The sequence below is a fragment of the Hippocampus guttulatus genome, chromosome 4 (assembly GCF_054856545.1).
Source record: "Hippocampus guttulatus isolate MCC_2025c chromosome 4, RoL_Hgut_1.0, whole genome shotgun sequence".
NCBI lineage: Eukaryota > Metazoa > Chordata > Actinopteri > Syngnathiformes > Syngnathidae > Hippocampus > Hippocampus guttulatus.
The window spans coordinates 11695437-11712655 of NC_141264.1; the positions used below are offsets into that span (position 1 = coordinate 11695437).

Here is a 17219-nt window from a genome sequence, read left to right on the forward strand (position 1 = left end):
GTGGTAAATATGAGCACAACAAAGAATTGGATCCTCCTTTTAGTTAACAACTCTAAACTTTCTCAGTTGTGACATTTATGTGCTTTTTTTTTTTTTCTCGAGTTGAAACCAAGCAACCCCTGACTCCTTGGTTAATCCCATTTGTGGTCTCCAGTTCTTTCATACTGGGACACAACAAAAACACACTTGAGGGTTAATCTGGATCATGATGGTCATTAGAGCCTGGGTGGCCGGCCAATGAGAGGTGGAGAGAGGGTGGAGGACCAGGACATTAGTGGTTGTCTACTGTGGGAAGGAGGAGTCCAATAAGCATTTCCAGCCACTGACCTTGGAGCAGGAAGCTTGGGGAGGGAGGAAGGAATTTACATAGTGTGAAGTCCTGCCGAGAGTTCAGCAGCTCTTGCTTTTGTCAACAGACAAGCAACAATCCAGCATTGTAAGTAGAGATTCATCGTGTGTGTGTCAGTTACTTATCAATGGAGTTTATGAATGCGATAGGAAATGATTTTAAAGCTGCCTTAACAGGAATGTTTGGTTGTTTTTTTTGTTAACATGGCAATCCAAAATATGCCATTCTTGGTTGTCTTTATTTGTCCTGACAAGAAATCCAAACGGCTTCCACTTTGATGAATGTGCATGTTGGACTTCTGATATTATATTTGCAATGGCTGGCATTCTTGTATTATATTCTATTACTATTGCTGACAACTCACAGCAATACACAATGCTACAGTGGAGGCTAAATGTCAGTTTAGTTTTTGTGCTGTTGAGTCAAAGGAGCCACTGCAGCATCTTCGGCCACACTCAGCAGTATCCAGCTGCTGGCCGGCTGCCACTGGATGGGTTCCCGTTTTAGAACAGGAGAAGATGCTCTTCTGGGAAAGCACATCACTCATCACACTCATCTTGTACTTGGCATCACCCGTTATGCTAGTCAGATGTTTTCTATGCACCACACCTCGAGATCAACTTGGCAACTGTCTGCGGGCTACCGGCCGTTTGCGATTGACATATTGGACACTCCTGCCCTTGAATAGCTTGACGGCGGGGGTCAACTATGCTCATATGTGCTGAAAAATAGAACATTTGCTGTGTTTGTGCTCATGCTAGAACTTTATCTGAAATAAAATGATTGCTTTGGAGCCATCTTGGTGCGAAGGAACTATTTTGAAGTAAAGGGAGAAGCTTCATTTAGGCAACGCATAGCCCTGTCTAATAGGAAAGTAATGGTTCTTGGCCATCTTGTGGCAACTACTGTATAAGACATGAATCTTTTCCAGGATTTTTTTGTTTGTTTTTTGCTATCTGTGGTAGGGGTGATTAAAACTGTCCTGCCCTTTCTTCTTTGTATTTTTCGGGCAGTCTGGATGCCCGCTGTCACCATGCAGCAGCTGGTTTGAAATCTGTTTTGGGCATGTGTGTGCAGAGATGTCACGATGTGTGTTGTCCTCTGTGTTTGTCATTGTGTGCACCCCGATTAAAGCAGTATTGAGATGCTTAAAAATCTGTATGGGTGTTCCCCACTGAATCCTGCTTCACTTCAACACTCAGAACCGAAAAGCATATTGTCATGCATCATGTCAAACAACCGTTACTCTCCCCTTTTGTGTCCACTTGCCATCCTCAAGGTCACGGTACAAGTTATCTCCATCCCTCCTCTTCGCCACACACTCTGTGTCAGGGGGCACAGTGTGAGATTGTACTCGGCTCTGCTGAGTAGGAGGCTAAGTTCATGTGATGTTGGAGTCAGACAAGGGGAGGGGGATGAATGGCTGTCATTCACAACAGAGGGCCCGGTTGCTGGGCAGCTGCCCTCTGCTCTGACTTCACTCAATGACTCCCGACTGATTGTCAGCTGCTGCCAGCCCTCATCTTGCTGTCGTCTCAGTGAGCCAGTGAACATGCTCACACAGAGAGAGAGAGCGAGAGAGCGCCATGTACACAGATAACTCTTGAGTCGGAATTTAAATAGCCACCATTTGACACCAAATGTTTTTTTCTGATGCAAACCCTTCGGCTGGGCAAATAATCCTGTTTAACTATGATGATGACTTGTTCAGCGGATTAACTCTACGGGAGGCTGTTTTGTCTGATGGTCTTTTTTGAGTACAACATGATCCCGTTTATCAGGTGGTAATGAGCTGATTTGGTTCTTTGTTGAACTTGATAGACAGACACTGTGCATGAATTGAAACAGAATATGGAGACTTTCAGAAGAATTTGCGAAAGATCACAGGCGCAAGTCCTTGCTCACTATCTCTTTTCTGTGGTTGTCAAAAGTGATCTCCTAAGACAAATAGTAGACAAACTGCATCAAGATTGGGAACCTCTCTGTACAGTTCGACAAACATCAGCCACGAAAACAAAAACATACAGTAGTGTAGTTTATTTCAAGGCACGGCTATTATTCTGTATGTGGCTTCTTTCTTCTTGGTTTCATCTCTCTGTTAAAGAAACATGATTGATTTAAGAGAACTTTGTTCGGATGTCTTTATGTTACAATTGTCGGCGGATTTTCAAACCTTCACTTTGTAACCACGGTCGATGACCATCTTCTACAAATGGATTATTAAATAATGACCAATGTTGCATTTTGAGTGACACTGTCAGAAATATATTTATGTAACAATGTTTATTATTGTGGTTCAGCTCGCAGTAGTGTCCAAACTGTCCAGCATTGTCATAAGAGCACTCCTCACCTGACGGACGGGCAAAGCTGAACATTGGCAGTTCACAGCAGGAGAAAAGTGGAATCATTTCCGACTGAACCCTGTGAGCTATGGACCATCTCCCTCTTTGATTGTGGGAATCTCATTTTCTCGGTTATGTTTTAAAGTCTTGGCTGGACACCCGGTATGTGGTCCGGTTTGTTTTTTCTTTCTTCCTCAGCAATCCTCTGATCCCTGTGTCCGACTGTACTGTACATTTCCAAGTTACATTGCATCAGTGATAGCAGCCTGCAGCAGACCTTGTGGAGCCACATTTCGGATGAAAATAAGCTGACGTCCACAGTCCACTGTCATCCGTTTAATCACACCCCACTTATATCCTTACTTACTCAACTTGCTCCACCCCACGGTGGATGATAAATACATGCTGACGGCGATGGTGGTGTCATTCCTCTGGTTTACATCCAGACATGTGCACTGTAACTTCTACTGGAGGCAAAACAAGTATGCTGATTTTCAAGAAATTGGCAAGACTGACTCAATGTCACACAAACCGCAATAAGGGACCTAAAGGGCGGTGATAGACCCACTAGAGTCGGTTTCATCTGACTGATGATCGCCACTTCGAACTGAGAGAGGGAACGCAATGGAATAGAACAGAATGAGGATTCCAAGCCATTTGTGTTATTTTGTTAATCAATTTTCTTTGTTTAATCACCTGTCGGGCTACACTGTCACACCATTTGCTTCCTTTACAAAGGATATCTTTGTACAAAGGATAACTAACTTTTCATCAAGATGAAGAATAACAAATGTGTGAGGTCATAGACAAAGCTCCAGCACACCCACCACCCTAATTAGGACAAATGCAAATGAAGATGGATGGCTATTGCTTCATTGTGGAGGTTTGGGACATTGGTAGTGTAATTCAATCAAATTGCAGTTGCATCACATTGACTTTCTTTCAGCTGGCATGAAATCAAGTCCCAATGAATATGCTGTTTATATTCATGCGGCAATTGATGGGAGATCAGTCCACAGTGGGATTGACTCCAGCCACCAGACAAGCACTACAGAGAATGTTAGATGGATGGATAATTTAGGAATATGCTCACATGGGTGGAGCGTTTGTTCTTACTGGTGTTGTTGTTGCTCTTAGTGAGGAGCATCCCTGGTTAGATTATTTGTATGAAGCAATAAGCGAAGTTGTTTTTGTGCTTGAATCATTTCCTGTGGGAAACATAATTACAGTATTAATGCATCCCTCATCTTCTTCCGTGTCGTGGGTGTGAGCAATTGACAATTTTGATTCAATGTAATACCGATTGCTTTTTTGAAGAAAAAAAAAAGATTCAGATTCTTTGTGTGATTTACTTTTGTATTCATCCCATTTTATCATATGACAATAACTGACAATTTTAATCAATTGACTGTGTTTTGTTCATAACATATCAGTGATAGCAAGCTACGTTCATTTTTATGAAGAATGTGTCAAAGAGTAAACCTCAGAAGGCGTAATGGCGAGCACTATGTTTTGGACCTGGGCCTTCTGTCGGTATTCAGTGATCGACTCCATCTTTTTATAATGCTGTCGTGTTCATAATGTACACGCGCGCACACACACACACACACACACACACACGATCTATATAGCTATCGCTACGTTCACACTGCTCAGCATGTTACTAAACTGTTACTAAAATCAACTTTACAGATTCAAGAACGATTCCCTGCATAGTCTCCCTTCCAAGCACTCGCTCCTGCACGCATACATATCCGACTTTTATCCACATACAAGAGGCCGATGTGCGGCATTAAAGAAGAGCAGTTCATGTATTTGAGGACATTACTAAAGCAAAAAATATGTCTTTGGAGGATGGGAGGAAACCAGAGCACTCCACAAAGGAAGGAGAGAGAACACAATCCAAATGGCATTTCCCATGAACCAGCCTGCTAACTATTATGCAGAAAAGAAACCCAGCAGCCAATCTGTTAAACCGATGGGTTAGTTGAGGTTTCCTCATCGGAAACATTTTCACAGCGCTTTAGTGGTCCTTGATTATTATAAAAACCTGGGTAGAATCAATTTGGCATTAGGTGCTGTACATCCAAGAATTGCTTCATAACCTCAGTGCTTCAGGAGCTCATCAGGAAAAGAAGCAAAGCAGACATGACACACACCATAAAAGGCCTCTTCACTTCACTGAGATCATTGTTCCAAACTGGAATGACTAAAATAGCTTCACCCTGACGTGATTTTCTCGTCTACTACTGTCAGAGAATTGCTGCATTTTTGGTTGGTCTGTTTCTTATTCAACAGTGCGTGATAACTTAAATGGTTTCATAACAATGTGTTATGTTGCTTCCATTCAAGATGACGCATTCTGTAATTCAAACGCAAGGTTTTCAGCAAAGATGTATCATCCAGGCGGCCCAGTAGTCGAGTGGTTAGCACGTCCACTTCACAGTGCAGCGGTACCAGGTTCAATTCCAGCTCCGGCCTTCCTGTGTGGAGTTTGCATGTTCTCCCCGTGCTTGCATGGGTTTTGTCTGAGTCCTCCGGTTTCCTCCCACATTCCAAAAACATGCATGACAGGCTGATTGAACACTCCAAATTGTCCCTAGGTGTGAGTGTGAGCGTGAATGGTTGTTCGTTTCTGTGTACCCTGCGATTGGCTGGCAACCGGTTCAGGGTGTCCCCCGCCTACCGCCCGAAGACAGCTGGGATAGGCCCCAGCACCCCCCGCGACCCTGGTGAGGATAAAGCGGGTCGGAAAATGAATGAATGAATGAATGGATCATCCATTCATTCATTTTCAACACAATTTATCTTGAATAGTGTTGTGGGAGCTGCTGGAGCCTGTCCCAGCTGACTTCATGCAGAAGGCAGACTACACCCTGAACTGACTGGTCGCCAGTCAGTCATAGGGCACATATAGAGACAAACAACCATTCACATTGTCACTGAGTGGGAACCGATCTCACGCTGCCCACACACTAGACCGGCGAGTGTACCACTACATCATCAGTGACACAAAAATGTACAATATCTTTATATTCATACTAAACATGGTTGACTCCCACTGCGCACAAAACCTGCGTGCCTGTTTGCTTCACATCTTAGTCTTCCAAATACTTGAGTGTCCCTGTGCTCAAAAAAAATAAATAGTAATAATCTCTGAATATGAACGTGATCACCCTCTGTCTGCCATGCTCCCCATGTCATCCAACAGCGCCTTCGAGGTTAGCATGGCTCAGTGGTAGAGTGGTTCTGTCTCCACCTTGAGGTTGAGGGTTTGGTCCCCAGCCATTGGGACCATGTTGAAGTGTCCTTGAGCAAGATATGACCGTTTAGGTCATTATAATCAAACTCAAGTTTATTACCCTCCTTGGTGGTAGCTCAGTAAGGTGTGTGAATAGCAAACAATCTACTCTGTAGCCCAATAGCACTTGGTCATGCAAGACTTCATGCAAAATGTGGTCTGGGTATCGTTCCAAACAGTCTCCAGCATTTGATGTGAAACCCATTCTATAATGCTCTGATACAGCCTAAATAGAAAAAAAGTGAAAAAAATTGTCATTTTAATGTATCAAAGACATTGAATATCTGTTAACTGAGAAACTAATTTAACACTAAAGCCGTCTGAAAAATGTAAGTTTATGGTACAATTTGGACAAAACTATATCCACTCAGTTCCCAGAGTGCATTGTGTGGCGCATTACATTTCCATTACAGTTTGTGAACTGAAGTGCAAGAAGCCGTGTGTGTTTCCTTTTCATAATTAATCGTACTCACTGATTGTGATGAGTGTGATGAAGGACATCAACACATTTTCAACAACATAAAAAGCAGACCAAAGCTGGATAAATTCACATTTGTTCTCTCATCATCCATCCATCCATTTTCCGATCCGCTTTATCCTCACAAGGGAGCTGGGATCAAACCCGGTACCTCTGCACTGTGAGGTCGACGTGCTAACCACTCGAACCCTTGTTCTCTCATAATAATAAAACTTTTTTCACTGTGCAATACTGCTCGATGTGCAATACTGTTTTGTTGCTGGAACCACTACCTCAAGACCTCAAGTGCTAAGCCTACAGCCCTACTCTCATCCTATGTTTTTCCTTTGCTCTGACTGTCTCTATAATAAGCCGCTCTCACACAACTCTAATTGCCCCACGGGGATAAATAAAGTTTTCTGAATCTGAATCTAATATAAAAAATGTGTATACAGTATTCTCCTTTCATATGCTTTTGATGTAATCCGGAAATCAGTTCAAACATTTATGTTTGCTTCACCTAACAGTGGGAAGGTATGTGATTTTACAAGACTTTTTGTATGTTTGGTATTTCTTTTTCCTTTATCCAATTCAAACATCGCAAAAGACCCACGGTATTATGTAACATAGCATAAATATAAATGCAGCAAGACCAGCATGTGTGTGTACCAGATGAGCTTTCACTGTCTTTGTGGCCCTCCCGTTCATTACAAGAGCTCTTTGTGCCAGCCAGAGATCACATCACAATATTTAAATAGCTGCACATGATAGTTGCGTGTTTTGTCAGCGCCACCGAGAGCGGATAGCTATGCTTGATAGAATGGCATGTGACTTGAAGATTTGCCTCAATTTTTGCCCCATGTGTATCGGTCAAACGCAAACGCAGTGAAACATGAGCAACAGCGTCACTTCCACCGTCACTCAAATTGCAAGATCTGTGTGGCTCATTGAGTGACCGATTTTCCGAACCATTCAGCGGCGGATAGGATACACACATAAGCTACTAAGTGTGAGCTCTCTTTTTCTTTCCAAGTAATGAGCAAGCTTACACAGCCATCAGAGAGGGAGTTCTTGGCAGCTAGGAAGACTTCTCGCCAATTTTGGCCCCTTTTCCCCAATGCTGACCTCCACTCGTTTCATTGGCCAACCATGACACACTGCGAGCCTTGGCTGGATCTTTCAACCCCCCACTCCCGTCTTGCTCTTCTAAGTCAAATTTTACCCCAAGCTCCAAGGCAGCGCCCTGCGATGATAGCACGACTGGCCAGCTACCGGCCACAAATGACACAGGGATTTTGCACTTAGCACACAGGGTACTTGCTTTAAATGTTATTACTTGGGACATGTTATTTTTAGGCGTGTAATATCTATACGAGGGGTTAAATCAGAGATTATGACCTGAGGCTTTTTTTTTTCTTATTGGTCAGTGTTGTGACTGGTTATAACTGAATGTTATCAGTTGCTATGCAGCTACTATGACATTATGTTGTCACCTTTATTTGTCATACAAGATTGGGCATGGCCTGATGTTTCTCAGTAGTTAAACTAAATGGGATCAGTGGCATAAGGTTAGATTGTCAAGCTTTCTTGCATGCACCCAGCCCCACTCTCTTGTTACTTTGTATTTTTGTATAGAAATACTTTTATTCTTCCACTTCCGTGCCCTGTCTCCATCAAAGGTCCCCATTCTGCTCCGCATGTGACAATATGTTCTCACCACATAGACCCAGCAGACTCGGACACAATTTCCCAAGCATTCCACGGTCAGAGAGCACTGCTCAGCAGACATGAGAAACTCTTGGAGGAGGTTATGGAATCTATTCAGAACCTTTCCACCACGGTTAACACGATGGTCATTCGGCCAATAACCATGCGCTTTCCCGCAGACGTCACCACTTGCTCCAACCCATCTCTTCACTTCCAATCAGTGTGAGAGTCTCACTGGCTACTGGTGCGCCTTTTTACTGGGGACCAAACATTCCGTCACCCGAACATTATTCCAGGGAGATGGGCTGATTCCTGCTGAACTGTTACTTTGTCTTCGAACAGCAACCTATTTGGACGATTGCGCTCAGTTGGCCTGTGTTATCAACTTGCTTTGAGGAAGAGCAGAGAGGTGGGCCAATTCCTTGTGCGAGTCCAAGTCAGAGACAGAATCCCGGTGGAACCACAGGAGCCAGTCTCCAGACTCACACCGACCAATAAGTGCCATTGACGGAAGCCCAATAGAGACTCTGACACACCAGAAGGGTTCTCTTTCCTTCACTGCTTCCTATTCCGACGGCGCACGACCTGTTGCCTCTACCCGTTCCTGTTGCAGCAGTGCACATCCTGCGGCCTCTGCTCATTCCTGTTCAATAACTCAATAACTGAAATAATTAAAGGATGCAGAAAATGGAACTTCAGTGTGGCCGCACCCTGACCACATTTACTGTTTCAGTCCACACAGTCTATAATAAGAAGATAAATGTTTGGGCCATCTTGCTTCGATGGGTCTTTCAGAATGAAAATGAAAATGCACTTTGGGCCATTTTCTGCCCCAAATTTTTGCTGGATGAATTTCCAATTCATCCCTATTGAGAACAATGTCTTCATCAGATGTGATGTTACACAGTTACCACACCCACACTTCAGAAATGATTTCAATATATCACATGTCGACACTACACTCAAACGAAAGCCAATGACAAGCCAAGCAAATACAATAAAACTGGACAGCTGTTTATCTTTTCCATTTTAATAGACTTTGCTCTTATGTCTGCTCTCCCTATCATGGCCTCTTTTGGTGGACACAAAGTGACTTCTGTCTACTAATTTTATATTACCTACACTGCCAATGCTCTGGACTCTTCTAAAGCATTTCTGGAGCACTCCACTATCCCTGATTTGGTTGTGATTTGCATAGGGTTAGTGCTTGTCATTCTGTAGGAAATTAAACACTTACCTTACAGCACTGGCTGGATTTGTGTTTTATAAAGTATTACTTTGTTTTTCCGGGAAGAGCCTTTTTAAGATGACTTGACTGGAGGGAGGCATTTCGTACTCCTTTTTAAAAAGTCTTCAAAATCCGTCCTGCTTGTGTGCTGATTAATCAGTCTATTGTGCCTTTTTACCAGGATATACTGTATGTTGTTATGGCTGTGGTGGGATTTTTTTTTCTGCAATGTCTGTAGTATGCTTAAATATTTATAAGAAATTAGTGGCCACAACATGAAGTTGCGTACTAGCTAAACTGCACAGGTGTTCAACTCTGGTCCTCTAGGGCCACTATCCTGCATGTTTTAGATGTTTCCCTCCTCCAAGACACCTGATTCAAATGATCAGATCATCATCAAGCTCTGAGAAGCCTAATAGCAACACTGATCATTTGAATCAGGTGTGTTGGAACAGGAAAACATCTAAAACATGCAGGTTTGCATACCTCAAGGTCTGGGGTTTGACAGCTGTGAGCTCAAGCATTTGTATACCGATATGTAATAGAAATTGATGACTTTTATAAACACAGAGGTATCGGGCCTTATTTTCGTGCCCAGCGCAAGTCTAGCAACAAAGTGCATTCTATTCCGGTGCAAATTGGGTGGACCTTTCTCTGCCCCCACCCCAGCCCCCGACCCCACAATCCACACGCACAGACACACACACTTGTGCAACCAACCGTATGGGGTGCTTTTAAAAACATCTTAAACCTTTCATGCACCCTGGAATCTGATAACATGCTGTAGTAACCGCTGTCGCAGAAAGGGTTAAAGATATTGATAGTGATAATAATAATTCATTCAATAAAATGATTTCTACAATGATTCAGGGGGCTCGATGCATGCAGGTGTATTTTATTTGTTTATTTATTTATGAAATATGTTGACATCCACCATGTATATCAGCAGAGCACAGAGTCTGCCGACTTGCTCTAGGATTAAATTCACCAACATCGGGTTACATCACCCGCACCACAACTTTGACCTGGTTTCAGCTCATCGAAAATTTTCAGTCATCAAATTGTCAGGTGTGGCAAGGATGTATAAAAGAAAAATGTCCTCGGCCCACCGAGGTCTGGCAAATTCCCAAACACGGTAAACTAGACTTGCCCCAGCACGAAAATGAAAATGTGCCACTTTTTATGTCGAGGGCACGTCTCTCTGTCTAGGAAAATAAGGCCTACAGTGTTCATTTGAATAGTCACAAAATATTCCCTTGCACGACCGGAGTTGGGGCTATTGTGCATGAGTCAGTCAAAACTAAGCATTGTTAGCTTTGTCCGGGCAGCCATTTTGATATCCTCCTGACTACCAGGAAAAAAAATGTTGTCCAATCACATTTATTTTGAAATTCCCCAATCTATGTAAAGTAATTGGACTACTCCAAAAGAATTTTTTGAAATTCCACTACATTTTTTAAACACTTGAATACTAGGCTCAAATACACTTAAAACAACCCAACGTGTTCATAAGAGTCTTACAAATAAAATATCAACAGCATTTCAAGACAAAATGTGTTTGATAAAAAGTATTTCTTTTCCTCTTCCCATAAAAAGTGCTTGCACTAAGGGAAGCCATTTTCTTACTTTTTCTAACCCCTACAAATTTGGTATCATTGGAAAGCACTGAATGTCCTCTTTAGAGTAACAAAAGGAGTTAATGCGATTGGATGCACTGGGTGGGAGATATTTAGGTTCACAAATGTCCTCTACAGAGGACAAATTTGAACTAATGGTAGTCAGGAGGTTAAGGCTTTTGGATGAGAATAATGTATTAGTATGGCGAGTCAATGTTTTGGGTGCAGTCATGCAAAGTGATGCCAGAGTTGATGCTGTTGCTGTCCTCCAGTGCACTTTGTCTCTCCACTGGCCCATGACATCTAATGACGGCCAACCATGAACATGATGAGATCACTTAAGAACACCACTGTACTCATCCATCACATCCTAAAGCTTGTGGTGCCTGATGGAAGTAAAAAGCCTGTCTTCTCGATGTGACCTTCAGTGTGTCAGTGCATCACTAAGTGTGGCATGTGCAGAAACGCTGAGTCCACCTCGTCAATGGAGTGTAATTTGACCTGTTTTCATAACTAAGACTTCACTAAATTAATTTGTGGATTAGGGTAGGTTAATGGCAGTTGACATTTGAATATAGCCTCACTCCACTACTCCCTCTGCCCCTTTGAGTCCTTGACCAAATCCACACCCCTTTTTCCGTGTGCAAGATGTTTATTGTACCAAAGTGCAACGAAACTGATCTTAACCACAGATTCACACAAGCATGACTTAATCATGATGGAGTGATGCAAAACACTATTTTCTTGATACGTGCAAATCTGACTGCGCCTATTCATTCAAAAAAAAAGAAGAAGAAAAAAAAAGGAGTGGTTTGTGCCATTGTCTCCATGAATACCGCCGACTTGATTCACCAGAAATCAAAGCGGCTCCTCTCATTCCCTCTAAATCAGGGGTGCCCATTATGTCGATCGTGATCGACCGGTCGATCGCGGACTGGTCCCAAGTCGATCGCGAGGGGTGAGGAAGAGAAAAACAAACAAACAACCATTTGTGTGTATTTGTGCATGTTAGTAATATATTTTTTGTGTTAATGTACACTGCATCCTAATCATCCTATCAGTCTCATTCTCACAAAAAGTATGATAAAATAAAGCAGATAAATCTTTGACCTACAGTGGCGCGTGACCTGCGTCACCGGAAGTTGTTAGCGCTCGGCAGCCTGCAATTGCAGCTTGTGATCAGAGCTGTTGCGCTATATCTTTTATCATTATTCTCATTCGTGTACAATTCACCGAGGGCACGGGCAAAGAATAGGAATCTCGAGGGCCGAGGGAAGCACTTTAAAACGGTACGTGTGAGCTACGATAGTTAACAGGCTGCAAAAATGTGTCACATGCCTCTGTGTCAGGCTGTTGCTCATCGTGGAGTGTGTGTGTGTGTGTGTGTGTGTGTGTGTGTGTGTGTGTGTGTATGTGCGTGCGCGTGCGCGGTAATGGATCCATCGCGGGAGGCTGGTTGATCGTCCAAAAAGTTGGGACACCCCTGCTCTAAATGGAGTGTGTGAGGGGCGCTCTGACTGTCCTTTACGTGGCGGAAGAAGAAATGGATTTGCTCGAGTCCGGCGGGAGGTTGACACGCATAAATTACGTTGAAAAGAACTGCTGGCAGACCTCCATGGGTGGATAGTGTAAAGTTGGCCAGAGAGATCAATGAGCTACACTGTGAAGCAGAGAGTTGGGCCACCTTCCACCCCGCTTCGTTCTCGACCGTGAGTGACGATCAAACAAATTCCTGAAGAGTTGTATCAAGACTTGTGCCTGCACTAAAATCAGTTATCCCAGGGGTAACTTTTCCAAAGCAATTAAAATTCACAAATTCATCCTCCCCCACCTCATCTACCATGATGGTAATTTACCATAGATAACCAAGATAGAGCATTCAACCAACCAGAGCAAAGATGATTTCCATATTCAAATGAAGGAGAATGGCATTGAAATTTGCATGTCAAATAATAATGAGAAATGCATCTGTCTCATCTTTGGACCAATGACAATAGCTTGGGGGGGAAAAAAATGACATGCTGGGGATTTCCAGCCCAAATTATTCTGCTTGTTCGATGAAAGGACATTAAAGACTATAAAAAAATAAATAGGTGTAACCTTTGTATCTCTAAAACTGCTGGTTAGTCCAGCAAACAAGTAATAAGATGTTTTATTATTCATGCTAACACAACTTAATTAACCGAAGCTGAGGTTTTTATGACAACATAGCATTTGAGAGGCCAGTGTATGTTTTATTGATGTAAGTACCAGTACTCAGTCACAGCTATAGAATCATATGGTTGCATAATTTATAGTACTGGCTTGAGCTATGACTGTACAATAGTTATTGGTAGAACCTTGAAACAGCTGATTGAGCTGATCAAAAAGGATGTAATGTTTTATTAAAAGCTATTTTTTTTAAACAACCCCATTTGGGAATTAATCCAATATCTTCATTTCATTAACTTGAAGCAGGGGTGTCAAACTCATTTTTGTCGCTGGCCGCATTGGAGTTATGGTTTCCCTTGGAGGGCCGTGATGACTGTGAATTTTGTGAAACCATATCAATGTTTAATCACCTCCACATATTACATACACGGCACACAACAAACTGATGGATACTTAGTTTTGAAATCTGAAGTCAAGAATCATGACTTTGTTTACGTTAATGTAATAAGGGGTTTGGAAAAGGGAAGATGCCTGCAATATCTCCACGTTATTATGGATTACATATGACAATTTGAAATTTTGGTTCAGACTTTAGCGAGCATCATGGTAGTTGGCCACATAAAATGATATGGCGGGTCAGATCTGGCCCCCGGGCCTTGACTTTGACACCTGTGACTTAAAATTTATAAGTATTCAAATTAATACAATATCGGGGACCAGCCATTAACAAGACAGAACAATACTTATTGTACACACATAAACACAACTCGACTATCCGAGACTAAAATAACTTTTAGGCCATGATTACATTTATTTACTGGGAATGTGACTGGAAAATGCCACACCTGTCTATTCAGAAGACATTTATAGCAGTGTGGGGAGACCATTTTTGTTCACTCACTCTCAGAGCGCTGCTGTTATTGCTGCCATTCTTGCTTCTGCATTCCATGCATTCATCTGCATTCTCTACAACACAGTATGATGCAGTGCAGTTGTAGACCACTGTGAAAAAAAGCACAATAATAAATGTTTTTAAATTAATCTCTGATGACCAACAATGCCGCCAACGAAAAAATTGCACGATCCTTGGCCAGTGTCGTAATCCTGTAACAAAGTTTTGTGGAAATTCATGACATTTCTTTTAACTAAATCCTGCAAACAAACCAGGAATTTGTTCTAACAACTGATCTGTTGTACACCACTGCAAACTGTGCTTCAATACCATCAAACATATTGGTAAATTAATACATATACAACATTGCTGTTCAAGACTGAGATTTGGTGTCATATCCTGTAATTTAGTAAAAGAAGAACACATAACTCAACAATCAAAAAAGGAATGTAAACACTGTTACTTGAACAAATCCATAGTGTATATTATATTATATTATATTACATATATATTAATTTTCACTGTACCAAAGAGGAAAAGTAGTGAAAAATGCATAGTTTGTACGGCACTATAAATAGCTCCCCGCCACCCCTGTGGATGATGACTAAATTGTAGTTGGCCAGATTATAGATCACCATAACAAGGATGCTGATGTATAGGTTTTGTAGCAGTCAGGTTGTTTCTCCCTTTGGGTCATGGCAGTGTGGAGAGATTCATGAGCTGAGAGCTATGAGTAGATTGTATTTTAGCAAACCTGACATGTGAGATGAGCTATTAGAAGTGACTCAAAGCAGCCAGCATGCCACTAAGTCAGTCAGTCAAATGGAATTATCCCTGACCATCCAGTAGCTCTATTTGAGTTTTCAAAAGCATCTCCGCCCTGAAAAACAACAACAAAAAACACCTATTGTGTCTGTGTTCTTTCATGCAGACCAAGGAGGATCCCTCCCATATGTGAACTAGTGGGTGTGTGACATCATCACCCCCGTCCTCTTCTTGCCTCAATGCACTCTTTGCATGTGACCAATCAGCATACAGGGATATCCAGTCACGTGTTTATCACCTCCCAGTTTGGTCACCATGACAACGAGCACCGGTCCAGGCAGCATCTTGTGGTGGTGAGAAGAGGAAGGAAGAAGGAGGAAGACATCAAAAGAAAAGGGGAAAGGGAGGAAAATAGGAGGAGGCTCAAATCCAATCAGGAATATTTTTAGGGCTACTCGACAGAATTGTAAGTACTAAATGTTATTCACCACTCTCATCTGTCGATATAGACAAAGGCCAATGTCATGAGTATTTGGTAACGTGACCTGACAGATGCCAGTGAAGATTTCCGGAATGACATCACGTTGAATCCTTTGTTGTGTGTTCAGCCAGCCTCACCTTGCCTTGACAAGCTTTTGTCTGCATGCTTCATTCACCTTCCACAAATCATCAGTGAAAGGCTGATGACAAACAATGACTGGCATGGTGGAAAGCTGGTTGTGTTTAGTGCAGTTAGGGGGTGGTTTCATAATGTGGCTCTTGCAGTCTATTGTGAAGTCCTCAAAAACTATTACAATCTTGACATTTAAGCTATTCATCCTTCCTTTGATAAAACAACATGTACCTTTAATGGTTTTTCTACATCGTCTTTGTCACAATGCTTTAGTACAGGGCTCCAGACTAACTTTTTTACTAGGAACACAATAGTTCCTATATTGAAATTTTAGGGACGCACACTGGTGTAAATGTTCACAGTTCCACGGATTTTTACTGTATTACTGATAAATGGGCTGACGTGTGGTGTAGGAGTTTGTCAGCAATAAAATATATTCGAGACAAATTGTTAAAAATCAGCAAGTTTCTAATGCGCAAGTAGATGGAAAATCTGCTTACACTGTATCAAATTTTAGGGGCAAAATGCCACCATTTAGGAACAGCTCTGTCGTAGTCTGAAATATTCGGCCCGAATGCGGGTCACTGCATCCATGGAGCCCGATTGTGGGCAGCCTGAAGTGGTAGCATTGGTCCCCCTTACAAGTGGTTCCCACAAGATATAGTTGGCCTCATCTCAACGCATGGCATGGGTTCTGGTACCAGTCCCCTTCAGATGACTCTTAAGTTGCCTCTGGTGAGAGGCACAAAACAGGTGTGGCCATTTTTAATGGCTCAGTTTCTGTTCATTGGAGTTAACCCTATTTGATGAGCAGTTAGCCTCCTTACGCCTTTAGGTGGGGGAGCGAGTCTTGTTTGTGTATCATACAGCAGTTTGGGGTACCCACCCTCTTTGGAGCGGGTGCTGGAGGGCACTCCCGCTGGGAGGCTCCCTGCTTAAACTGCTGCCACCATGAAGAGAAGATGGATGTATGGCTAGATGGATGGGCGGACTGACATCAATTGACAATGGATGTGTTTGTGAGTGCGTGTTGGCTTTTTACGCTTGGGTTGACTGAAACGTCTGTGTTCATAGTGGCTTGAACCAGGCCTTTTAACCATAGATAGAAAAATTATCGGCCATTACAAGGTGTTTAACAGACTGAGGTCATAATGTTGAATACGAATTATTGCATTAATACTTTTACAGAATTACCATCATATTTGCGAATGAAAAGCTGCAAACTTTGACCGATACAAATCAGTCTGACTGGGTACAACAAATTACAACTTCTTTGTCAATCTTTATTTCGGAAGTACTTTCATGGACGACGGACGGTGGCAGAAACGGTGGCAGAGACGGTGGCCAAATAACAGTTTGCTTGCGTGTGTGTGTGTGTGTGTGTGTGTGTGTGTGTGTGAGAGAGAGAGAAAGAGAGAGAGAGAGTATAAAATTATTCAGATCAATATGAGGGTATGGGTTAATTTGTAGGTAGTTAGGTGAGAAGTCAGGCATAAATCACCAAATACATTTACTGGCAATTTGTAGTCCATAAATCTTATTATTATCCATCAATCAATTTTCTATAACACAAATCCTGTTCGCTGGAGCCTATCAGATGAGTCTGGGCGAAAGGCAGAGAAAAATAAATCATGACTTCCAAATGAAGAATGAACCTTGGAACTGAAACATACATTCCTTACTGCATCATTAATTCCCTTCCCTTTTAAGGTCTCTTTTTACACATCCAGAAGCCCCCTGGGATTTGTTTAATTAGCAGACCTAAATAGAGCATCAAGATGAAGACAAAATGTCCTTG

General features: G+C 42.3%; 1 protein-coding gene across 4 annotated transcripts in view; it reads left to right on the forward strand.

Moving 5' to 3' along the window:
- Positions 1 to 378: 378 nt before the first annotated feature.
- Positions 379 to 17219, forward strand: part of mical3a (microtubule associated monooxygenase, calponin and LIM domain containing 3a) — an 82348-nt gene continuing 65507 nt past the window's right edge. For all 4 annotated transcript variants that reach the window (XM_086109138.1, XM_086109136.1, XM_086109137.1 and 1 more), the window contains exon 1: positions 379 to 436. The gene's annotated coding sequence lies outside the window, so the exon portion shown is untranslated. The remainder of the gene's footprint in view (positions 437 to 17219) is intronic.